Source organism: Paramisgurnus dabryanus, chromosome 23, assembly GCF_030506205.2.
Source record: "Paramisgurnus dabryanus chromosome 23, PD_genome_1.1, whole genome shotgun sequence".
In the NCBI taxonomy this organism is placed as follows: Eukaryota; Metazoa; Chordata; class Actinopteri; order Cypriniformes; family Cobitidae; genus Paramisgurnus; species Paramisgurnus dabryanus.
Window position 1 is genome coordinate 29,706,330 of NC_133359.1, and position 25,685 is coordinate 29,732,014.

At 34.6% G+C, this 25,685-nt stretch overlaps 4 long non-coding RNA genes across 6 annotated transcripts; 2 read left to right on the forward strand and 2 right to left on the reverse strand.

The window, feature by feature from the left end:
- The first annotated feature begins 5,288 nt into the window (after window positions 1-5,288).
- Window positions 5,289-7,404, forward strand: LOC135780868 (uncharacterized). The gene is made up of 4 exons (XR_010545006.2): window positions 5,289-5,759; window positions 5,891-5,959; window positions 6,057-6,167; window positions 6,934-7,404. It is a non-coding gene; the product is annotated as an uncharacterized lncRNA (long non-coding RNA).
- A 541-nt stretch (window positions 7,405-7,945) lies between these two features.
- On the reverse strand, window positions 7,946-8,936 carry LOC135780867 (uncharacterized). The gene is made up of 2 exons (XR_010545005.1): window positions 8,602-8,936; window positions 7,946-8,260 (listed from the first exon to the last, which is right to left on the reverse strand). It is a non-coding gene; the product is annotated as an uncharacterized lncRNA (long non-coding RNA).
- A 3,837-nt stretch (window positions 8,937-12,773) lies between these two features.
- On the reverse strand, window positions 12,774-16,242 carry LOC135781692 (uncharacterized). Its single transcript, XR_012335889.1, has 5 exons — window positions 15,944-16,242; window positions 15,658-15,737; window positions 15,183-15,257; window positions 14,618-14,675; window positions 12,774-13,102 (listed from the first exon to the last, which is right to left on the reverse strand). It is a non-coding gene; the product is annotated as an uncharacterized lncRNA (long non-coding RNA).
- Window positions 16,243-19,132: 2,890 nt separating this feature from the next.
- On the forward strand, window positions 19,133-22,220 carry LOC135781690 (uncharacterized). Of its 3 annotated transcripts, XR_012335858.1 has the most exons (6): window positions 19,133-19,514; window positions 19,718-19,802; window positions 20,204-20,284; window positions 20,417-20,479; window positions 20,907-20,964; window positions 21,062-22,220. It is a non-coding gene; the product is annotated as an uncharacterized lncRNA (long non-coding RNA). The 3 variants fall into 3 exon arrangements; XR_010545191.2 differs by having other exon boundaries at window positions 19,134-19,514; window positions 20,204-20,479; XR_010545192.2 differs by lacking the exon at window positions 20,417-20,479 and having other exon boundaries at window positions 19,137-19,514.
- Window positions 22,221-25,685: the final 3,465 nt, after the last annotated feature.

The window sequence follows — 25,685 nt, forward strand, 5'->3', positions numbered from 1 at the left end:
AATCAATATTTCTCCAAACATGCACACCTTTGAACCAAAAGCCCAGAGGGATATTATTTTGTAAAGAGCTTTCATGATGAGCAGGTGTAAGGGTCCAAATATGACCCCATCCATCCGTTTGGCCCAACGGCGGAATCCAAACGAGGATTATAGCGCGTTCTGTCTTTTCCGGCGCTTGCAGATGACGTTTTGGCATTATGCAATTTTGTATTATTATCTGACTCCAAGATAATGTTAATATAAATCGGATTGAGAATTACTTTTAACAGTTACAGAATTTGGGTGGATGTTTGGTTATTCTTGTTAAGCCCTACTTGTTATTGCATCCGTTCATTCGGCTACTCATTTCGCTTTGGACTCACGCACCGGCCGTTTATTAATATTTAATAATCATGCGGGCCCACGATCACAACCGAATCAGGCTTGGTCGCTGCTAGAGGTTAGACCATATTTTCAGAAGGCCACCCTTTACGCGTGCTCATCTCTGAACATACTTTATTTAGTCCCCATAGAGGTGCAACTTAATTATTACAATATTTATTTCTAACCAGAGGCTCACGACCACTATCATAAAACAAACTGACCGTCTTCTCCAATGATAGCTTTGTATAATCGTGTCATAATTTAATATGCAACTTAGATAGATTAATATTGAAATAACCAGAGGCTGAGGCTCATCTGATTTAGAGTGGTCAGACAACATTTACTTGTTACTCTAAACAGGAAATTAGCCTCCACGCATCTAATTTAACTTAAACTAACGCCAAGTGCTAGTCGGATCTCCAAAATCCTCCGCTGATGTACTACTATGCCATCTAGTCTGGGATTTTGGTCCGTAATACTAGCCTGATTTTCAGACATTGCGGTAACAAGGATACATCATAATTTACTAATCATGTCAATAACTTTCGTAGCAACACAGAATAATCCAAACACAATTTATTAACCAGGTAGGTAAAACATAATTCAGAAGCCAATTTACATTCCAATTCGAATACAAAAATCAAACGAAAACCCATTGCATACCTGGTAATGAGATGAAGATCTGGTTACAGATTCCTCAAAGTAAAATAACAATACATGATGCTGTGCCAGGACAGCATCATGGGGGTGCATTTCTCGATATTGAAAGTCCCCCTAAATCTTCTACACATCTCCTTAAATAACCAGAGAACAAAGCATATAGGAATTTGTTACTGATTGGTTGTTGTAGAACTAAGGGCTGTCCTTAATCTCTATACAGTGGGTGATTGGTTTATGCTTAGAATGGGAGGTGTCTATCAACATTGAATGAAGTTTCACATATACTTTAACATTGAATTCTGTTGTTATATGAGACCATTGTAACCACTTGCGATGAGACATTTCAATAGAAAACAAATAAGATACAAATTTTAGATTCTTTGTGCATGTAGCATTTCATATACAGTTTGCTTTTAGAGAAAAGAATACAAATGTATGACACCCTAAAGGTGTGTCTTTGAAACCCAAATGTGTCTCAGTGGGAAGTCCACTGTGAATCGTGGAGAGTGGCTTTTCCCGCGCACTCACTTTGCCCCCATGCAGTGTCCTTTGGGGAGGTGCTATCTTATTTAGGAAATTGTCTTACAGCTCCGCCGCTTGATCATATCGGAGAACATAACAGTCCCGATGAGATCAACATACAGTAAGATGTTAGCTCTTGGTGGTGTCCAATCTCTGTAGTGTTCGTAGTGTTCAAGTTCAGTGTGTCAACCAAGGCCTGCGTGCTTTGTTCAATGAATGTCCCATTCTTTTGCGAAAAAACCACCTGTTTTTAGACGTTCTGTCCCTTTGAAGAAAGTTGTCACCTCTGAACGGTGATCTCCTCTGATTTCAGACATCGTCAGGTGGGGATCATGTCATTGACAATACATCACTGTGTGAAACACCTGCACATCTTAAGGACCATTCATTGATTGAACATTGATCAATACTGATAGACTCAGCAACATTATCAAGAGATTCATAGGGTAAACCATAAATAAAATAAATAAAAAACATAGCACATGATACCTTGATGTGGAAAGTACAAGTGGTACGGTCTCACCAGGTCAAATATATCTGATCTATAAAATTACCAATGTTCTTTCCCACTGTTGTATTTGGAGTTTAGTTGAATTTAAATGTACTTGGTCTCTGGATATTGAAGAAGAAGATGCAAAAGATCAGGTTAAAACAACAAGGCATAACATTGAGGTATGCATATTATAAAAATAAAACCCAGAAAATAAAATGTTAAAATAACCTTGAGATATGCATGTTACAGATTGTATGAAAATAAACCCAGGAATGGTTAAAATGATCTTCAGGTATGCATAAAATAAACCCAGAAAATGTAAAAATAACCTTCTTCAGGTATGCATATTATAGATTGTATGAAAATAAAACCCAGAAAATGTAAAAATAACCTTCTTCAGGTATGCATATTGGGTCATGTGAAAATAAAAGAAAATAAAAACCAGAAAGTGTTAAATAACATTCAGGTATGCATATATTGGGTCATGTAAAAAAAAATAACGGAACATGTTAAAGTAAAATTTGGTAATGCATCTCATAGGGTGTATCAATAAACGTGATAGTAAAATATTGCTACAATAGATTTAGGTATGGGCATGGTAGACCATATATAATAATAATAATAATAATAATAGTAATAGTAATAATAATAGTAATAGGCACATCATGTTGTAATCATTCCATACACACATCTATAATGAGTGTTTCGAGGGAAACTCTGAATTTTCTAATATAAGCACCTTGTAGGCCTAAGATTAATTTAGAATATGTTCAGAACATGTTGAGTCCATGAGCACAATTGAATATTCAGAATCTCATTTTAGATTTCTATATGTGCAGGTATGTGCCTATGTGTATATGTATCTGTATTTGTATGTGTCTGTGTGTATAGGCATGTTTATGAGTATGTGTAGTCCATACACTTGAAGATTTAGAATCTCAGATTTCAATGTGTTTGCGTGTATAAGTAGGTGTATGAGTGTAGAGATATGTGAATACTTATATAGGTGTGTATGTGATATGTTGGCTAAGTCACCTTTGATATTAGGAGTTGAGATGTAAATGGTTTGATTGATTCTTGAAAATTGTTTATGCTGTTGTTTAGTGATAAGTTGAGGATCAGGGCGCCAACTGGTCCTCACTTATGACAACAACAGTCAGATTATTGATTTGAGATTTAGACAGTAAGCTTGTTATTGCAATTAAAACATAATCATCAAAGTGTGACTTTGCCATGTAAGTTTCTTATGAATGTTGTAGTTTTGCTAATATGGGTGTGAATGATATCACTAAGCATATGTGTTAGATTAGATGTCTCTGTTGTGTAACAGGAGAATGTTGATTTTAAATGTAGTGTTAAGTTTGGAAAATGTTGTATGGTGTGTAGTGTTTATGTCTGGATAGTCTTTACGTCTATACCAGATGTGTTACGAGATTGTTTTAGTCAATGTGTGTGCTGTACAGTCAGTGTTTGTCTGGAAGATGGGTGGATTTTTTCTCTAACAATTAGTGTTGCAAATTTTGAGGCCATGTCTATTCGTGATGGTATAGTGTAGTGAGGTGTAAAATGGCCTTTGAATGTCTTCACACCCATCCTCAGTTTTCTAGATTGTTTTTCTGCAGGGTTCGCTGTCTTCCCTGCTAAAAAAAACAGCATCAAACCAGCATGGACCAGCATGGGAATTATGCTGGTCTATGCTGGTTTAGCCGGTGGTCACAGCATACCAGCACCAAAACACAACATATGCTGGTATGACCAGCATGGGATGCTGGTGCTAATGCTGGTTTAGCTGGTGCTAATGCTGGTTTAGCTGGTGCTGATGCTGGTTTGATGCTGGTTTAGCTGGTGTTCACTAGCAAACCAGCACCAAAACACAACATATGCTGGTCTTGCTGGTATGCTGTTTTTTTCAGCAGGGTTGTCTGATGAGGCCAGACATCTCTGGCCAGGATTTACAGCTTTCAACCTGATAAAGGGACAAGCAGAGAAGCAATTTTAGTTTTTTAACCCTTTTGCAATTTGCATTGAGACATGTGGTACAAATTTTTCCCTTTGGTGATCAGTTATTAGGGAATAGATGTACCATTGTCATATTACTTAGCAAATTTATTTTCAGAGATTAAATTAGTTTTACATCCTTTGGTCAGAGATTTTTTTTTATTGACTACTGCTATTGCAGTGTAGTCCGACAGCAAATTACTTTAAGCTGTGATAGCAATTAAACCCTTGCTGTCTGCTGTGAGCATTCAAACTCCATTTCTGCTGGAGAACTTTTCCATAAGCTCAAATGGCTTCATTTTAAGTTGCTCAGTTCAGTCAGACCTGTGGGCAATTCATCAGCTCATCACACCTTTGACTGCTTCAGATCTCTGACCCAAAAGGACTCTTTTGCTTGATGTGTTCAGCATTTATCATAGGTTTAGTTACCAAATGATTAAAATAGACCTCTGTATTGGATAAAAAATGGGTTAAAGATTTCCAGTGAAGGAGATTTGGTTCACTACCATGAGTGTCACATTAATTTTTAGTGTTAAAACATGGCAACACGTGACAGCGTACTCCGCTCCTTGACAAACTGGGTAGTGGACCAATTCTGTGAGTTTGGCTTGTGCAAGTTATTCCATATAGTAAATGTTATGCACCACATTTTACCATCTGAGGCCTGATTGGCCGTTATAATATAATGTATATTGCAACTTGATCACAATATAGATTATATTATATTAAAAATAATATGAATTAAAAATGCTTTCATTACTGATCTCTTACGGATTGGCAGACTGATGTTTGTGTGTCTGAATTTGCAAGATGTTCCTGTATCAATATATTTGAATGTGAAAAGGTGTCAGCCCTGGACAGACCGGTGTGAGGCACAGATGTTCATTGGTTCATGTTAATGTATTCCTACAACAGTTTCAAGACAAAAAATTGTGTGGCCTTTCACATCTCTATAAAGCTGTACAAAACTGTCTTTAAACAATTTTCACAGACTCATAGGGAAAGACTAAGCCAAGAACTTTTAACAGTCCTGGTGTTTATCAAGTTCTTAAAGAACACTTAGATTTACAGAAGGAAAAATATGGTTACAGACAAATGTCTCTCTTAAAACCAATGTGCTCTCTTGGGAACAATGGCCCGTTATCTGAGTGGGGGGTAAGCCCTTTCATCTCAGTTGGGTGTCTCACAGTGAGAGATAAGACCATTTGTGTTGGCCTAGAACAACATTGTATTTTCCTGCAACAATTTTAGGTTTTGCTTAAGGCTCGTACAGACTACATGACTTTAAAACGTTGGTCCGAACTGTGCGGTTCACACTACATGACTTGCTCTCTGTGAAATCAGGAGTGTTCACGTTGTTGATCAGTTCACACCACACGACATAACGTGACTGCCCCACAACAGGAGGTAACGCACTACACGAGTTGAGAACAACTCTATCACCCGGCGATTCTATCTTGTCCACAAACCACGTTTTGTCACGAAAAATCACGCGATAAAACAAACCGGAAATGACGCGAAACAACACGCGCACCAGTAAACCCACAGAAGAAGAATGAAGACGACGCGCAAAACTTTTGTTTGTATATATAGACTTCAGACAGAAATTCGTGCTGCAAACCGTTTGCGCGATGCAAAGCCGCAAAAGAAAAAAATGAAGAGATGTGTATGTGGAGAGGTGGATCAACACCACACGAGGACAGCAGGGATTTAAGAGTTGGAGGTGTGTACAGCTTGTTTATATAGGAAATATAGCTGCATGCTTATGTTTGGCTATGATCACATTTAAAATATCAACGTGTTGTCTACTGTGTTTAAAAGCTGTGTTTCTTGATTTAATTATCGTTCAAATAGAATAGGACAGGCTTCGCAAAGCATGACTTGGAGAGCGTTTGTCTTTGACCCTGCGATTCTATGCAACAGGTTTGTGTGATTTCATTTCAAACGAATATGAACTGAATGTTGTCATTACGTTTTTTTCTGTCTGGGTATGTTTTTGAACTTTTTGGTGTCATGCAAGTGACACGTTCAAGTCCCTCAGGTTCAAGTCCAGGATGGGGGACCAGCACCATCTCACAAATAGTTTTGGATACCTGTTCTGTACCAGGTTATAAAGGACGATTTCTTGAAGGTAGGGTTATTACAAAATATCTATCTATCTATCTATCTCTCTATCTCTCTATATCTACTACTTCATTTAAAAAAAAGAACACCCATAACATTGTGGACATCAGCCGTTGACTGTCTTTGATAAAAGTATTTTAGTAAAAACTATTATTAGAAACAGGGGTATAGTTCCGAAAAGCACAAGTAATTTTTATTTTTATGTCTATACATAATTTCATAATTTTATCTGAGCTTACACTATGTGTATATTAAAGTATTTTGTGTATAAACATGAATTATGTTAACACAGCAATAAATATAAAATTACTTCCAAACCTTATATTGTAATATTTGTTATTCTACATGTTGTTTAGTCCCTAGTTTATCTTTATACTTATTTATATGGATTAAGTAAGAAGGGGTCTCATTTATAAAGCATGCGTATGCACAAAACAGTTCTGGAAACGTGCGTACGCCAGTTACCACACAAATGTTGTGATCTTTAAAAAAAAAACTTAATGGGAGAATAGGCTTGCATGGTGGGATCAGAAGATAATTAATGTACGCACACTTGCAGAAAGGGAACATTGCTTTGTCTGTATTTTTTGGCGTATGCCATTTTTGGCTTTTGTGCATTCATAGACTTTTAGTAAGGATCCTACACACAGTTTTATAAAGGAGACCCAAGGTGTTTGTTCTACATATAACTATGCAAATAAATCCATTGGAAACTGTAGTCTTGAATATATAATGATTTAATCAGTGACATTTGGTGTGTCCTATTGTTTTAGACACCATCAACGGAAGGAGAGTGGCATAGCCGTGGACTTCGAAAAGAAGTGGCAGTTTCCACATTGCTTTGGGGTACTTGCTACCACTTCAGCTGTAGCAGACTGCTGACCAAAACATGGTTGATGGGCAATGGAAGAATCGTGGGATGGGTGCTTTTCAACCGATGAACACCACCTCACATCGCAATTGTATGGCAACAGCAAAAGTGCAACGCAATCTGATGCGGGAATACTTTGTCTCACCAGCGTGTAGTGTTTATTGGCAAGTTCAACACATTTTAAAAGGAACTGATGTAGAGTTATCCCTGCAAACAGCAGATTAAAGCCAGTTATTGTCAGTTTAGGACATTCGTTTTCTTGTGTGTTCTAAAGTCCTTTATTTGTAAAGAACACAATGTGGTTCACTTTTTCATTGTTTTAAGTATTCTGTTTATTGTTGTGTTATTATTCAATTAATTTTAATTGCATACAAAAGGTGCAGGAATGTAACAAATAAAGGCAATCTGCATGTTACATAATACTAACTTTATTTCTTGATCCACACTCATTATTCACAGAACATTAACAATGTTTCTATACTACGGCGCTAAACATCAACATATCTGATCATGCTAAAAATTTATGGGGATTGTGATGATAAGCTCTGGGCATTTTTACTCAATGTGGATTAATCTAACAGCCAATCACACACAATTATATTACGATATTTATATATCACCCAGCCCTTAAAAGGGCTCTACATAGGGATTTTTGTAATGTTTAATTGTGTTAATGTGGTGCACTGCACGTGTTCTAACAATGTATATATTTGTCTGTCCACATAATATACATTCAAATGTACTACATTGTTTTCAAGTTGCACAAACAACAATGCAAGGCTTTAAAGCACTATTCATATTGGCGTTTTTTGTAAAATATGACAATGTGTTTTATACTTTTATACTTTGTTGCATTAAATGTATTACTTTCGATAGACCATTTATTTCATGAAACAGCACTGGGAAATTCAATCTAAACCCTTCAACAAGTTTAATCACCTTATTGATAAATGTAATACATAGTAAAGTCAATAGTTTGTAAACAAAAACACATCGGGACCGGACCGCACATGTCATGCATGATATATGCATAGGGTAGGTTGTTCAGGTGACAACATTGATCCGCTTCTGTCAGTCTCCTGGGCGTTGTATAGCATCACCATTATGCTTCTTTTGAGATGTGATAAGAGAACTGGGTCTTCAATATTCCTCAATTCCAAAGCCATGGTTCCCAAATGAAGTTAATGTATCCCTAGTTGTTTGTGAGTCCACTTGTGCAACAGTAAAGTCTAAAATCAATAAATAAATGCAATGTTTCCAGTTAATATTTACCTCCACACTTTATTTTATTTGTCTATTCAAACTAAATATGAGAATTTATTCCTTTGTTTACAAGCTCTTTCGACTGGTACAAAAGGCAGATTGTAATGTAACTGAATATCCTCTAATACACAATATATAACAATAAACAGAATTACAGTAAAAAGAATTATACACTTTATAATGTTTTACAGACATATCCCAAAAATAGGATTACGCTAGCTTCTATAATATGCATGTATATGGAAATATGACCAATTTACATTTTACCCTATAACATTTAGATAATGTAATAAAAACATTTGCTCACCTGGCTGTTTTACAGCGTTTGCTCTTTCTCTCCACCGTTTCTTTTTCTCAGCGCAGTTGTGGTAAATATATGTGAAACGTCATACAGACATTTATGCCTGAGTTCAATGTTTTCTTGGTGACATGCTGCTCATCTTTCTGTGTGACGTCAACCCCTCGTCGGATTGGCTGTAGCTCGTGAAATCATAGGAGGTCGAGTCGCGCGACAGCTCCAGATATCTAACAAGCTAGATATTTTTCTGGTGTCGGCGACGCGTCTGCGAGCCGTCTGCGAGCGTCTTTGATGCGTTGTTGGCTCTTTCATACCAACAGATTGGCGAACGTCGATCGCCCGCTAATCCCCTGCGATTTGCACCCAATCACACCCCGACCTGTCGGCGAGCGAACGATTTGCAAATCGGGCTTAAATCTGGCTTAAAATCATGTAGTGTGAACTAAGCATTAATTGTATCTCATCAATGGAGGAATACTACATTGAATTAGAAGTTTGTAATTGTAATATGACTTACTGATTCCATTCCATCCTCATTCAATTCAGAGTGATCTTTTAGAAGGCTCACTCACAACAACTCATTTAAAATCATTTCCCTACTTGCTCCCTACTTGCTTAATGTCCAGCATTCAGTTAAATTTCTCTATGCGTTGGGGATTTTTAAATCCAACAACGCTGCCTTCAATCATTCATACATTTCCTTAATTTTCCAGCTTGATTACAATATTACCTTTACTCATCAAATATAGATTGTACACTGATGTTTGCAGCATTTAAAAATCTTACTATCTGTGTGCTTTTCACATATAAATTGTCCAAGTCCTCCCTTCACATGCAAACACATTCATTGCATTGTAGTTTAAATCATCCAACATCATTTTTCAATTGTTAATGTTTTTTAGCTGTTTTTCCATGTTGTGCATTTGCTGTCACAACAGAAACAATTGTGTGTAGGATTTGGTGATTTAAATTTAGATTCTACATGTTTTCCTTGTTTGAGAATCAGAATAAATTTTGGATGATTTAACTCCAATGTAAGACGATCTTTTGTTTTCCGTAGGCACACAAACAAAAGATCTTAACAGAGCAAAGCAATTCATTCTTCATTTAGCATTGCACAGCATTTTCCTAATAATGTGGTTTCATTTCATTTTTAAGCCCCACCGGATTTGATTTCCAGTCTAACATTAGATATATTTACAACCTATTTCAGAAATGTGGGATGTTTAAAACATTCCCTTAAACATTTTTAAAAGGCAAAGAAAAGATTGACTTACCACATCAGCTGAAGAAATAGAAGAAGTTCAAACCTTTAGCTCCATGAAAAGACTCTTATTCTCCAGGGATCGAATCAGTCGTACTTTGTACATTTTGATAAGATTTCCACTGGTTGAATATCACGTCCCGGGAATCACCACTTTGTAAGGGTCCAAATATGACCCCATCCATCCGTTTGGCCCAACGGCGGAATCCAAACGAGGATTATAGCGCGTTCTGTCTTTTCCGGCGCTTGCAGATGACGTTTTGGCATTATGCAATTTTGTATTATTATCTGACTCCAAGATAATGTTAATATAAATCGGATTGAGAATTACTTTTAACAGTTACAGAATTTGGTGGATGTTTGGTTATTCTTGTTTAGCCCTACTTGTTATTGCATCCGTTCATTCGGCTACTCATGTCGCTTTGGACTCACGCACCGGCCGTTTATTAATATTTAATAATCATGCGGGCCCACGATCACAACCGAATCAGGCTTGGTCGCTGCTAGAGGTTAGACCATATGTTCAGAAGGCCGCCCTTTACGCGTGCTCATCTCTGAACATACTTTATTTAGTCCCCATAGAGGTGCAACTTAATTATTACAATATTTATTTCTAACCAGAGGCTCACGACCACTATCATAAAACAAACTGACCGTCTTCTCCAATGATAGCTTTGTATAATTGTGTCATAATTTAATATGCAACTTAGATAGATTAATATTGAAATAACCAGAGGCTGAGGCTCATCTGATTTAGAGTGGTCAGACAACATTTACTTGTTACTCTAAACAGGAAATTAGCCTCCACGCATCTAATTTAACTTAAACTAACGCCAAGTGCTAGTCTCTGCAACTTAGATAGATTAATATTGAAATAACCAGAGGCTGAGGCTCATCTGATTTAGAGTGGTCAGACAACATTTACTTGTTACTCTAAACAGGAAATTAGCCTCCACGCATCTAATTTAACTTAAACTAACGCCAAGTGCTAGTCGGATCTCCAAAATCCTCCGCTGATGTACTACTATGCTATCTAGTCTGGGATTTTGGTCCGTAATACTAGCCTGATTTTCAGACATTGCGGTAACAAGGATACATCGTAATTTACTAATCATGTCAATAACTTTCGTAGCAACACAGAATAATCCAAACACAATTTATTAACCAGGTAGGTAAAACATAATTCAGAAGCCAATTTACATTCCAATTCGAATACAAAAATCAAACGAAAACCCATTGCATACCTGGTAATGAGATGAAGATCTGGTTACAGATTCCTCAAAGTAAAATAACAATACATAATGCTGTGCCAGGACAGCATCATGGGGGTGCATTTCTCGATATTGAAAGTCCCCCTAAATCTTCTACACATCTCCTTAAATAACCAGAGAACAAAGCATATAGGAATTTGTACTGATTGGTTGTTGTAGAACTAAGGGCTGTCCTTAATCTCTATACAGTGGGTGATTGGTTTATGCTTAGAATGGGAGGTGTCTATCAACATTGAATGAAGTTTCACATATACTTTAACATTGAATTCTGTTGTTATATGAGACCATTGTAACCACTTGCGATGAGACATTTCAATAGAAAACAAATAAGATACAAATTTTAGATTCTTTGTGCATGTAGCATTTCATATACAGTTTGCTTTTAGAGAAAAAGAATACAAATGTATGACACCCTAAAGGTGTGTCTTTGAAACCCAAATGTGTGTCAGTGGGAAGTCCACTGTGAATTGTGGAGAGTGGCTTTTCCCGCGCACTCACTTTGCCCCCATGCAGTGTCCTTTGGGGAGGTGCTATCTTATTTAGGAAATTGTCTTACACAGGCATTAGATTTTTCTCAATGAATGCGACTGAGGGTAGAGCCCTGCATTTCAGCCCAAGCCCGATGAGGCCCGACCTTTTTACACCCCTCTGGTTGGGTTTCGGTCCAATTTTAACGTCACAGCTGATACGCAGGCGGACCTCAGGCTTTTTTAGGCTTCTTCATCTTTTTATATTTTTCAATTTAATTAAAATAACCTTTTGATAGACGATGATTGCAAAACAAACGTAGTAAGTTTAACCTATAGCACGAGTCCGCTATAAGCAAACCCAGGTGAAAAAGAAATATATTTAAATAGTATTTTTTGGGACATACTTAATATATTTAAAAGCTACTATACTAAATGCATATTAAATGTATTATACTGAACCCACTTCAAATATATTAAAGGCATTTAAAGTCAATTTTAATCTATTTGCATTATATTTAATATATTGAAATTGTGTTAAATTGGAACAACTTCAAATATATTTAGTGCAATTTAAGTGTACTTCTTTAAAATTCATTTAAAATGCACTTCTCATACACTTAAAAATACAGTTAGAATACATTTAAAGCTTAATTTAACTGTGCTTTAAGAACACTTTAATAGTACTTCAGCATATTAGAAATATACTAGCATTACATTAATAGAAATGTATTAGCATTACACTACTATTTTATTATAAAGTTGTTTTTAATATTTAAAATGTTATATTAAAATCATTAAATATTAAGACACATACACAGATTTTGAATACAGAACAATTTAATATACTTCATATTGTGTTGTGTACATTACAAAAATACCTAAAGTAAATTAATCAAGCACAGCGACATACATAATCTCTTGACCAAAGAGAAACAATATAAAACAAATATCAGAGAAATGCAATTACAGAGCTACTTCTATCAAATTGTACAACATTAACATTAAATGTATTAATGAAAAGTACACTATGAATATGCAATCACTAAATATTCATAAGCAATGATTATATAATAATCATAATGTAATCCTCTGCATAAAAAGTTAATGAAAAAAAATTTTTCAAGTGCAATTTAAAGACGGAGTGCACAATGTTTGAAAAACGTTTGGAAAAGGAAATTGGGCCGACTACCAAAACACACTTGTAGCCAACCAGCAGTAAGGGGGGTGTCTACTAACTGACATCTTTGCCGGGGTTGCGTATGTGTGTGGTGGCTCTATCAAAAGAAGGTCCAGATTCTATTGGGGTAGAGGCATGTTTGTTTAGGTAATTTCAAATGTTAACATTGGCTTTCAAAAATAGTGCACTCTGCCTTTAACCAACTTAAGATAAACCTATAAAAAGCTGAACTAAAACACAAAACAGTTTAGATGTCACATGTTTAAGTGGAGGGTCACTTCTTGCAATTCAGACACCGTAGTAATTGAAGACTGCTTTATCACACGGGCTGTGAAAAGGAAACAGAATATACCAATTAACCAATAATGCATAGGTGTCATTTACACTGGGGACGCTGGGGACATGTCCCCACCACTTTTTGAAATGGCTGATTTTGTCCCCACCACTTTTTGAAAGAATTATTTGTTTAAAATGTTCTGAAAAATCAAGCAATACCTGTGCGACATACACTGCAAAAATGACTTTCTTACTTTTCCTACTTTTGTATTGTTTTCAGTAGAAATATCTTAAAATTCTTAAAATGACCTAAAAAAAGTCTAGTTTTTAGACCAAACATACAATTTAAGTGAATTTGTGATTAAAACAGCAAAAATGTCTACCAATGGGGTGAGAAAAAAATCTTAAAAAAAGATTAGTTTTTTTCTTAAAAACTTAATTTAAGCAAAATTTTCTCACACCATTGACAGATAATTTGGCTTGTTTTACACTTCAAAAAAGGATTTTTAAGAAAACAAATTCTTAGTATTCTTAGTATCTTAAATTAAGATGATTTTTCTTGATGAGCAAAACGACCCAAGAAAATACGTCTAGTTTTTAAGGCCAAAAATATGAAATGTAAGTGATTTTGTGCATAAAACAAGCAAGAAAAAATCTGCCAATGGGTTAAGCAAAAAATCTTGAACCTTTTGGCAGATTTTTTTGTTTATGCAAAAAATCACTTAAATTTTATATTTTTGGTCTAAAAACTAGACTTATTTTCTTACGTCATTTTGCTCATCAAGAAAATACATCTTGATTTAAGAATTTTTAGATATTTCTACTGAAAACAAGACAAAAATACTAAGTAAGAAAGTCATTTTTTTGCAGTGCACACTGCAAAAAAATTATTTTCAAGAAAAAAAAAATTCTTGGTATTTTTGTCTTGCTTACAGTAAAAATATCTAAAACATTATTAAATTAAGATAAATCTAAGTCTAGTTTTTAGACCAAAAATATCAAATTTAAGTGATTTTGAGCATAAAACAAGCAAAAAAATCTGCCAATGGGGTAAGCTAATTTTTCCTGAATTTAGTGCTTAATAAAAATTTTCAAGATTATTTTACTTACCCCATTGGCAGATTTTTTTGCTTGTTTAATGCACAAAATCACTTGAATTTGATATTTTTGGCCTAAAAACTAGACTTATTTTCCTGGGTCGTTTTGCTCATTAAGAAAAGCATCTTAATTTAAGAATTTTTAGATATTTTTACTGAAAACAAGACAAAAATACTAAGAATTTTTTTTCTTGAAAATCATTTTTTGCAGTGTATGTCTGGTTTTGTGTTCCAGGGTCACATAAGTTGTGTTGTGTGCTTATGGTGTGTTTTGTGCCCATTTTTTATGAGTCATTATTCAATATTTTTCCCGTCCTGCTGTAATGTTTTTTCATCTGATATTTTGTCCCCACCACTTTTCAACACAAACTGACGCCCCTGCAATAATGAATGAACATTTGGCTATCCATGTTTAAAATAAATTGGCATAGATATGCATGTATGGAAGTTGTGTTAACTTCTCAGTTTACCTTTTAAAGCTTTGACTGTGACCTCATCAAGCGTGTCAGTTTTATCTGTCAGAGCACTCTACAAGTGGAAATGAAGATAGGATTAGAACAGGCTCATGAAATAAAGCAACCTGTGTGTATTACAGGATATGTTTTACATTAATAATTGTGTTTTATTTGAACCTAGATCATTTTCCATTGTTTGTCTATTGTGGTCTTGCAAACTTAAGGTTCACCTCTATGTGCCACTGAATTTTAATTTGAGAGTGTGCCACTGAATTTTACATCCAGTCGCACATGTGCGACCAGCAAATTTGACCTTTTTTTGTGATATGACACTGAATTTGAAACAGCACATTGTACTTTCTGAATCTATAATTTAAGTATTTATTAGTAATACAGTCTAAATTAGTAGACATGTGAATATTTGGTTAGCATGGGGGCCACTGTGCTCCTAGTAAAAAAAGTTAGTCTGGTACCCTGCAAAATGGTATATGCAAGGATGACTAGGCCAAGTCCCTTACAGCTTTACAATAAAAAAAAAACGTTTTTACAAGAATAATTCAAAAGGACAGAAATTAGCCACCTGGAATGGATGTGTTGCAAACGTTTTTCTTCACTCCACATTTGCCCCGATTCAAAAATGTCAATAGCAGTTGATCTGAAAAACAACAGGCAGGTAAATGATGATTAATGATTTGTTTTTGTTTTAAGATTTACTTACCCCGAGTACAATATATTAAGACAATATAATATAATCAAACCCAGCCTCGGCAGTTTTACAATCTCTCATAAAAGTATCCCTTCTTACAATGTCATTTTTGTGTCCATATGTAATTAGAAATACATTTAAAAATATACAAAAAGACAGTAAGGTTGTCAAGATTGAACTGATATAAACATTAGCCATTGAACATTACTGGAGTTATAATAACCATATGGTCATATCATGGTATTTTCAGGTAAGACAGCTCAAACATTCATTTTAAACTAACGTTAGCGTTGCAAGAGAAACATTAGAAAAACTTAAACGTGAAATCAAATAGCAACAACAAACTTACCACCAAGAATAAGTCTTTCTGTGCGCTATATCTTCATTTGTTCCTGTCTACTTGGGATCTGGTTGGTCATATTTATGTCGCTGTGCTAAAAAAAAAGAAAGGTTTTAATGATTTCTGAAATGCTTAAGAGAAATGCCTAACGTTAGTCAGAAAATAAAGATGTTCCAATTACCACACGCAACACAGACATAACGTTACATAAAGAAGCTGGGTTAAATTTAATGTAATGTTTTACTTATTTAATAGTTAACTAAATAAAGAAATGTGAAAATCTGTCATCACTTACCCTCGTGTTGTCTCGTTCATCTCCAAACAAAAAGCGAAATACTTTTTCCCTCAACGTCAGATCCACTAAAACTGCTCATATTTTAAATCGAGTTGTTTTATCTTAGTCCTCTGGTGAAATATGATCGCCGATTAATTAAATAAATACGTTTAATGCAGAGTCGCCATCTAATTTAACAGTTTATACGTTTAATGCAAGCAACCGCATGCACCTCGTGAACAACTGAACTGAACTGAACAAGTTTCAAATAGCACCGTGACGTGTTACTATGACAACAACCAATCAGGTTTAGTCACGTGCGTCACGTGCGTTGTTTGAAAATAAACAGCAAACGTAAGATTTTAAGCAAATCTTTGAAAAAAATAGTTTATTATGCAATCGGAATGATATAATGTTGAAATGCTTGAGGAAAGTTCAATGTTAGGTTATTACAATTAATGAATCATGTTTTGAAAAAAGTATGTTTTATCCAAATATACTAAAACTTCACTAGAAGTACATTTGTGTTTAGCATATTTCTTAAAAGTGTAATAAAGCATATATTTATTACCAGCATACTTTAAGTACACTTAATATAAATACATTAAAAATATTCTTAAGTTTAGCATATTTCTTAAAAATGTAATAAAGCATATATTTATTACCAATGTACTTCTAGTACACTTAATATAAATACATTAAAATATTCTTAAGTTTAGCATATTTCTTAAAAATGTAATTAAGTATATATTTATTACCAATGTACTTCTAGTACACTTAATATAAATACATTTAAAATATTCTTAAGTTTAGCATATTTCTTAAAAATGTACTAATGTACTTAAGTATATATTTATTACAAGTGTACTTCTAGTATACTTTAAAAAAATACGTTTAAATGCAATTTAACGTATTTTTAATACACTTCAAATAAGTATGTTGGAAATACAAATGTATTATTAACATACTATTTGTATTTTAAGTATATTTTTAATACATTAAATACTACGTCTTTTTGACCTGGGAAGCCAGCCAAACATTTACAATGCAGCTGATGCGTATTTAACAGCAGGACCTTCAGCGTACCGGGAAAAAATATTAATGGAGGACTAGATTAAAACCTTGGATACTGCGCATAATCTATGCAAACATCATCCAAGACATAATCTATAATATACATTATATATATGCATAGCGAAGTTGTAAGATAAGGCATGTTGCATGTTTATTCGGTTTCATGTTTATTTCGTTTTGTAGCTACAGTATAGCCTTTTTCATTTTTTTATTTCTGCACCCGTTGCAGCTGCGAGCAGCAGAGCAACCTGCCTCCGCTTTTTAAAAATAGTGTGTGTTGATAATAAACGTTTACACTAACACTGTGATATGCTGAAAATATATATTTTATATAGTTGTTATTATAGGCAAGTTAAGTGTTTATTTGAGTCAAATTCATCAAACATGTCGTCAACTTGCTATCGGCTGCTAACCGCTTGTTGGTTATCATAAAAAACTTTAACAAATAAAAATACTTTAAAATGTAAATAAAAAAGAAATATAACTATTTTGCCATTTAAAACAAATCTGAACTACTTTAATTGCTGCAAGAGTAGTACAGCTGTGTAAGGAATCTGTGTAAGGAGTTATTTTTTGCTATTTCTGCGGATTCCTTTTGCAAAATCTATGCAGAATTTTGCAGAATAATTAAAAATGTTTTAAAACGATCTGAGAGAATGTGCGCTGTGAATATAACAAAACAATAAAACATTTTATAATTACATTTTATTAAAGGATTACCCTGAATTAAACTGGACCAACATGAACCAACAGATAATGGATAATGTGCTGTCACGACCATAGAGTTTTATATAAAATACATATATTATTGTGTACAGTGTAACAGTAAAAAGAAAAGGCTTCTCATAATGAATGTAGCCTATATCAAGATAATTTCATCTGTTTAACAACACAATGTATATTTATCTTGTAAACGGATTTGAAATAATAAATAATTGTCGCATCACTTAGCAAGAGAGACGATAGAGATCTCATTATCTTCTCTGCAGTAAGTTTTATTTCAAATTCAAGTTTTACATATGAAATATTAAATAGTTTGTGCTTTCTCTCATAAAAACCTCACAGCAAACAGCACAGATTCTACTCACAAACACACGCGATGCAGTGACTATATCTGCGGTCACAGATTCCTAATGGGGAGAGTTAGGAATTCTACTGTATTTTCCTCTATAAGGCCTATATTTTCTTCTTTTATTTTATTTTCTGAGCACCGGACTTGTGCTGAGTCTGACATTTTGAGCGTACTGAACTTCAAATCAAATGAATCAACTATTTTCTTTATTTTTTAACAATTATTCTATAGGTTCCAATTCTGGGCCCCTCCTGCTTAAGAGAGATGGCCTTCATCCGTCATCGGAAGGAAATGCTATACTCTCTGGAAATCTGACCAATACTCTTAATTCTAATACAGTCTGACTACCCACCCAGGTCAAAAAGACGTAGTATTTAATGTATTAAAAATATACTTAAAATACAAATAGTATGTTTATAATACATTTGTATTTCCAACATACTTATTTGAAGTGTATTAAAAATACGTTAAATTGCATTTAAACATATTTTTTAAAAGTATACTAGAAGTACACTGGTAATAAATATATACTTAAGTACATTTTTAAGAAATATGCTAAACTTAAGAATATTTTTAATGTATTTATATTAAGTGTACTAGAAGTACATTGGTAATAAATATATACTTAATTACATTTTAAAGAAATATGCTAAACTTAAGAATATTTTTAATGTATTTGTATTAAGTGTACTAGAAGTACATTGGTAATAAATATATGCTTTATTACATTTTTAAGAAATATGCTAAACTTAAGAATATTTTTAATGTATTTGTATTAAGTGTACTAGAAGTACATTGGTAATAAATATATGCTTTATTACATTTTTAAGAAATATGCTAAACTTAAGAATATTTTTAATGTATTTATATTAAGTGTACTAAAAGTATGCTGGTAATAAATATATGCATAATTACATTTTTAAGAAATATGCTTAACATAAATGTACTTCTAGTGAAGTTTTAGTATATTTGGATAAAACATATTTTTTTCAAAACATGATTCATTAATTGTAATAAGCTAACATTGAACTTTCCTCAAGCATTTCAACATTATATCATTCCGATTGCATAATAAACTATTTTTTCAAAGATTTGCTTAAAATCTTACGTTTGCTAGTGTTTATGTTCAAACAACACACGTGACACACGTGACTAAACCTGATTGGTTGTTGTCATAGTAACACGTCACGGTGCTATTTGAAAGCTGTAGTTGTTCAGTGAGTTCAGTTCACGAGGTGCATGTGGTTGCTTGCGTTAAACGTATAAACTGTTAAATTAGATGGCGACTCTGCATTAAACGTATTTATTTAATTAATCGGCGATCATATTTCACCAGAGGACTAAGATAAAACAACTCGATTTAAAATGTGAGCAGTTTTAGTGGATCTGACGTCGAGGGAAAAAGTATTTCGCTTTTTGTTTGGAGATGAACGAGACAACACGAGGGTAAGTGATGACAGATTTTCGCATTTCTTTATTAAGTTAACTATTAAATAAGTAAACATTAAATTACATTTAACCCAGCTTCTTTATGTAACGTTATGTCTGTGTTGCGTGTGGTAATTTGAACATCTTTATTTTCTGACTAACGTTAGGCATTTCTCTTAAGCATTTCAGAAATCATTAAAACCTTTCTTTTCTTTTTTTAGCACAGCGACATAAATATGACCAACCAGATCCCAAGTAGACAGGAACAAATGAAGATATAGCGCATAGAAAGACTTATTCTTGGTGGTAAGTTTGTTGTTGCTATTTGATTTCACGTTTAAGTTTTTCTAATGTTTCTCTTGCAACGCTAACGTTAGTTTAAAATGAATGTTTGAGCTGTCTTACCTGAAAATACCATGATATGACCATATGGTTATTATAACTCCAGTAATGTTCAATGGCTAATGTTTATATCAGTTCAATCTTGACAACCTTATTGTCTTTTTGTTTATTTTTAAATGTATTTCTAATTACATATGGACATAAAAATGACATTGTAAGAAGGGATACTTTTATGAGAGATTGTAAAACTGCCTAGGCTGGGTTTGATTATATTATATTGTCTTAAATATATTGTACTCGGGGTAAATAATTCTTAAAACGAAAACAAATCATTAATCATCATTTACCTGCCTGTTGTTTTTCAGATCAACTGCTATTGACATTTTTGAATTGGGACAATTGTGGAGTGATTCGGAAGAAAAACGTTTGCAACACATCCATTCCAGGTGGCTAATTTCTGTCCTTTTGAATTATTCTTGTAAAAACCGTTTGTTTTTATTGTAAAGCTGTAAGGGACTTGGCCTAGTCATCCTTGCATATACCATTTGGCAGGGCACCAGACTAACTTTTTTTACTAGGAGCACAGTGGCCCCCAACTGAAAATTTTAGGGGCGCAACCAGAAAATTAAGGGGCACACACGGTAAAACAACATGCTAACCAAATATTCACATGTCTACTAATTTAAACTGTATTACTAATAAATACTTTAATTATAGATTCAGAAAGTACAATGTACTTTTTCAAATTCAGTGTCATATCACAAAATAAAGGTCAAATTTGCTGGTCGCACATGTGCGACCGGATGTAAAATTCAGTGGCACACTCTCAAATTTTGGTGGCCACCATTTGATAGCAGTCTGGAGCCCTGTTTGGCATCATTTCTGATTTCCTTAAATCTCCTTAAACAGAGGTGAAGCTTAAGTTTGCAAGACCACAATAGACAAACAATGGAAAATGATCTAGGTTCAAATAAAACACAATTATCAATGTAAAACATGTCCTGTAATACACACAGGTTGCTTTATTTCATGAGCCTGTTCTAATCCTATCTTCATTCCCACTTTTAGACTGCTCTGACAGATAAAACTGACACACTTGATGAGGACACAGTCAAAGCTTTAAAAGGTAAACTGAGAAGTTAACAAAACTTCCATACATGCATATCTATGCCAATTATTCATTCATTATTGGTTAATTGGTATATTCTGTTTCCTTTTCACAGACCGTGTGATAAAGCAGTCTTCAATTACTACGGTGTCTGAATTGCAAGAAGAAATGACCCTCCACTTAAACATGTGACATCTAAACTGTTTTGTGTTTTAGTTCAGCTTTTTATAGGTTTATCTTAAGTTGGTTAAAGGCGGAGTGCACTATTTTTGAAAGCCAATGTTAACATTTGAAATTACCTAAACAAACATGCCTCTACCCCAATAGAATCTGGACCTTCTTTTGATAGAGCCACCACACACATACGCAACCCCGGCAAGGATGTCGGTTAGTAGACACACCCCTTACTGCTGGTTGGCTACAAGTGTGTTTTGGTAGTCGGCCCAATTTCCTTTTCCAAAGCGTTTTTCAAACATTGTGCACTCAGTCTTTAAATTGCACTTAAAACATTTTTTTTCAGTAACTTTTTATGCAGAGAATTACATTATGATTATTATATAATCATTGCTTATGAATATTTAGTGATTGCATATTCATAGTGTACTTTTCATTAATACATTTAATGTTAATGTTGTACAATTTGATAGAAGTAGCTCTGTAATTGCATTTCTCTGATATTTGTTTTATATTGTTTCTCTTTGGTCAAGAGATTATGTATGTCTCTGTGCTTGATTAATTTAATTTAGGTATTTTTGTAATGTACACAACACAATATGAAGTATATTAAATTGTTCTGTATTCAAAATCTGTGTATGTGTCTTAATATTTAATGATTTTAATATAACATTTTAAATATTAAAAACAGCTTTATAATAAAATAGTAGTATAATGCTAATACATTTCTATTAATGTAATGCTAGTATATTTCTAATATGCTGAAGTACTATTAAAGTGTTCTTAAAGCACAGTTAAATTAAGCTTTAAATGTATTCTAACTGTATTTTTAAGTGTATGAGAAGTGCATTTCAAATGAATTTTAAAGAAGTACACTTAAATTGCACTAAATATATTTGAAGTTGTTCCAATTTAACACAATTTCAATATATTAAATATAATGCAAATAGATTAAAATTGACTTTAAATATATATTGAAATGCATTTAATATATTTGAAGTGGGTTCAATATAATACATTTAATATGCATTTAGTATAGTAGCTTTTAAATATATTAAGTATGTCCCAAAAAAATACTATTTAAATATATTTCTTTTTCACCTGGGCAGGGCCCAGGTCAGGAAACAGATAGATCGGCATACCCGTCCATCTGTTAGCTGCTCTGACATGTCAAGATCACATATATCGCAGAACTTAGAGTCTATCTTACCAGAGTATCAACACATTTCAACTGTGTGCGTTCCTCGAACAAACGAACACAGAGCACCGTTTACCTCGTCTCGAACAAATCTTACTAACATAAAATTAGAAAACAATACGTTTACAGATGAACCTCGAATGTTAAAATTCGGCCTTCTTAACATTAGATCGCTTACCAATAAGGAACCCATTGTCAATGAAATAATTACTGACCAAAACTTAGATGCACTCTCTTTAACAGAAACCTGGCTTAAAGCAGACGATTACATTAGTTTAAACGAATCCACCCCACAAGACTACTATTATAAACATGAACCTCGATTAAAGGGGAGAGGGGGTGGTTTAGCTACAATATACAACAACATTTTTAAAGTTAACCAAAAATCTGAACTAAAATTTAATTCATTTGAAATAATGCTATTAAATATGGAAATAACTGATCGTAACCATAAACAGCTCTCTTTTGTCCTTGCTACAATCTATAGACTGTCAGGAATGAAAACAGAAGATCCCAGTGCAGGTAACAGATAATTTATTTAAATGATAATGAATGTAAACAGACAATAGCACGTCTGGGCGCAAAGGCCACTCCGAGACAGACGGCTGGGGCGAGGAGCACACACAGACACTGGGGCGACGAACCACACACGTTCGGGCTCCGGCCAGACAAACGAACGGTGGGAGAGATTATGTTACAACAATAAATATATAACCACAATGACACAACAGGGAAATCCGTAGACAGTCCGGCAAACCGGCACCCGTGGCAGACGAGGAGGAAAGATCCTGCGACGGGCAGAGAGAGAGAGACAGAGTGTTAGTGGTGCTGACGGGAGAGGCTGGACAGCTCCAGTGGTGAAGGACCCTCCTGCTGGACAGCGGCAATGCCGCAGAGAGCGTCCGCTGCTGCAGATAATAATAGCAGTCCTAAATAGCAGGCAGATAGAGCAGCAGTCCGAACAGATCGACAGATGACAAAAGTCCAGGGAGCCGTCAGAAAACACAGAGTCTCAGAGTAAATCCTGGGCAGCAAAAGCACAGATTAGCGTGGCCAAATAAACAAAACAATAAACTGGGCAAAACTGACAAACGAATGACAAGACAAGACTTCAAACTAGCAGAGCTAGTAACTAGTGAGTACATGGACAAGTACAGACGAGTACATCGACAAACGGACTTGCAAAGACACACTAGACACACAGGGATTAAATACACAGATCAGACGAGAGGATAACAAGCAACAGGTGAGGAAGACGAGAGGAGGCAATCACACTGAACAGGAACACCTGTGAGGGAAGCACACGTGAACCTGTAAAACACATACAAACACAAGACAACCACAGTACCAACAAGACAAAACCATAAATATATTTATATATATAAATATATACAAATATATAAAAACATATACACACATACATACAATATACACATATATACATATAACATCCATACATATATATACATACATATATACATATATATATATATATATACATATACATATACATATATATACACACCTATATACACACATACAAATATACATACATAAAAACAGAACACTAGACTAAACAAAACATAAAAGACAAAGACTGGAAAATGCAAGGGAGCGGGGAAAAATAACACACAATGACAAGAGAATACAAGGGAGCGGGGAAAAGTCACAAGACATGGGAAAAACGTGGTCTGATATGACAATATCAAAACCACGCTCTCCCACACAAAACATTGTACTGTCAGGACCCTGCCATACACAACTAGATATAATTACCAAACCAGATTATGGCAGAGTCCTCACATAGACCTCCGGGCCATCATGCAGATTTTCTTAAAGAAATATCAAATTTCCTGTCTGACCTCGTAGTCACTGTAGATAAAGCTCTTATCGTTGGTGACTTTAATATACATGTTGATAACCCAACAGATACATTAGGATTAGCGTTTATAGATATTCTAAATTCTCTCGATATTAGACAAAACGTGACAGGGCCCACGCATACTCGTAGGCACACATTAGACTTAATTCTGTCACTCGGGCTCAATATTAATGAAATCGAGATATCACCTCAGAGCAATGCAGTTTAAGACCATTGACTTGTCTCATACACGGTATTTCTAGATAGGATCACTCGATCCACAATATGCTACCGACTAGCCAGAACAATAATTTCTACCACTAAAGATAACTTCCAGATCTGTCCCAAATGAAACATGTAGCAGATAATCCTGAAGATCTAGATATTGTAGTAGAAAACCTGAACAGTATTTGTTCTAACACATTGGATGCCGTAGCTCCAATTCGAAAAAAGAGAATCAAAGAAAAAACGCCAGCTCCATGGTACGACCATCATACCGCAGCCCTTAAAGCAACACTATGTAGTTTCCATGTAAAAATGACTTACAGCTCCCCCATGTGGTTGAAAAGCGCAACAGTGCCTGGTATCCGACACTCTTCTGAAGGCAGGGGGAGGGGCGGGGCTGTGTTTCCTATCCTCCACCACCACTTTCAGAGTGTGCTTGTAGCAGCTAGGAGGCTGCTCAGGTTGCAGCAACAGTACAATTTGTCCAGTTAAAAGCTGTTCTATCACTGAAATAATTTTAGAGACATTATTTAAAGGTAAAAAAACTACATAGTGTTGCTTTAAAAAGGCTGCTAGAAAAATGGAAAGAAACTATAGACGCACAAAGTTAGAGGTATGGCGTGCAGCATGGAAAGAGAGTGTTAAACACTACATACAGGCTTTAAAAATTGCCAGATCTACGTATCTCAGCAATCTTATTAAAGAAAATCATAATAACCCTCGCTTCCTCTTTAGCACAGTTGCGAAACTGACTAGAAATAAAGAACAAACAGAACCCACTAATAAACTCCCACACAATAGTAACGACTTCATGAACTTCTTTACTAAGAAAATTATGATTATTAGGGAAAACATTGTAGGTACCTAAGCAGCCACCACTCTACCCAGTAATATATTTAACGCTAGCTTACCATACGAACATCTTGAGTCATTTAAACCTACTACAACAGAAGAGCTATCTAAATTAGTCGCGTCACCTGTATATTGGACCCTGTTCCCACAAAATTACTCAAAGAGGTATTCCCTGTAGTGTCTAACCCAGTACTAAATGTATTTAACTCATCACTAGAATTAGGCTACATTCCAACAGCTTTCAAACTAGCAGTTATTAGACCGCTCATTAAAAAACCAAACCTTGACCAGGGAGATCTAAATAACTTTAGACCAATCTCAAATCTCCCTTTTCTTTCCAAAATATTAGAAAAAGTAGTGGCAAGCCAGCTACGTACATTCTTAGCAAATAATAGTACGTATGAAAAGTTCCAATCAGGATTCAGGCCC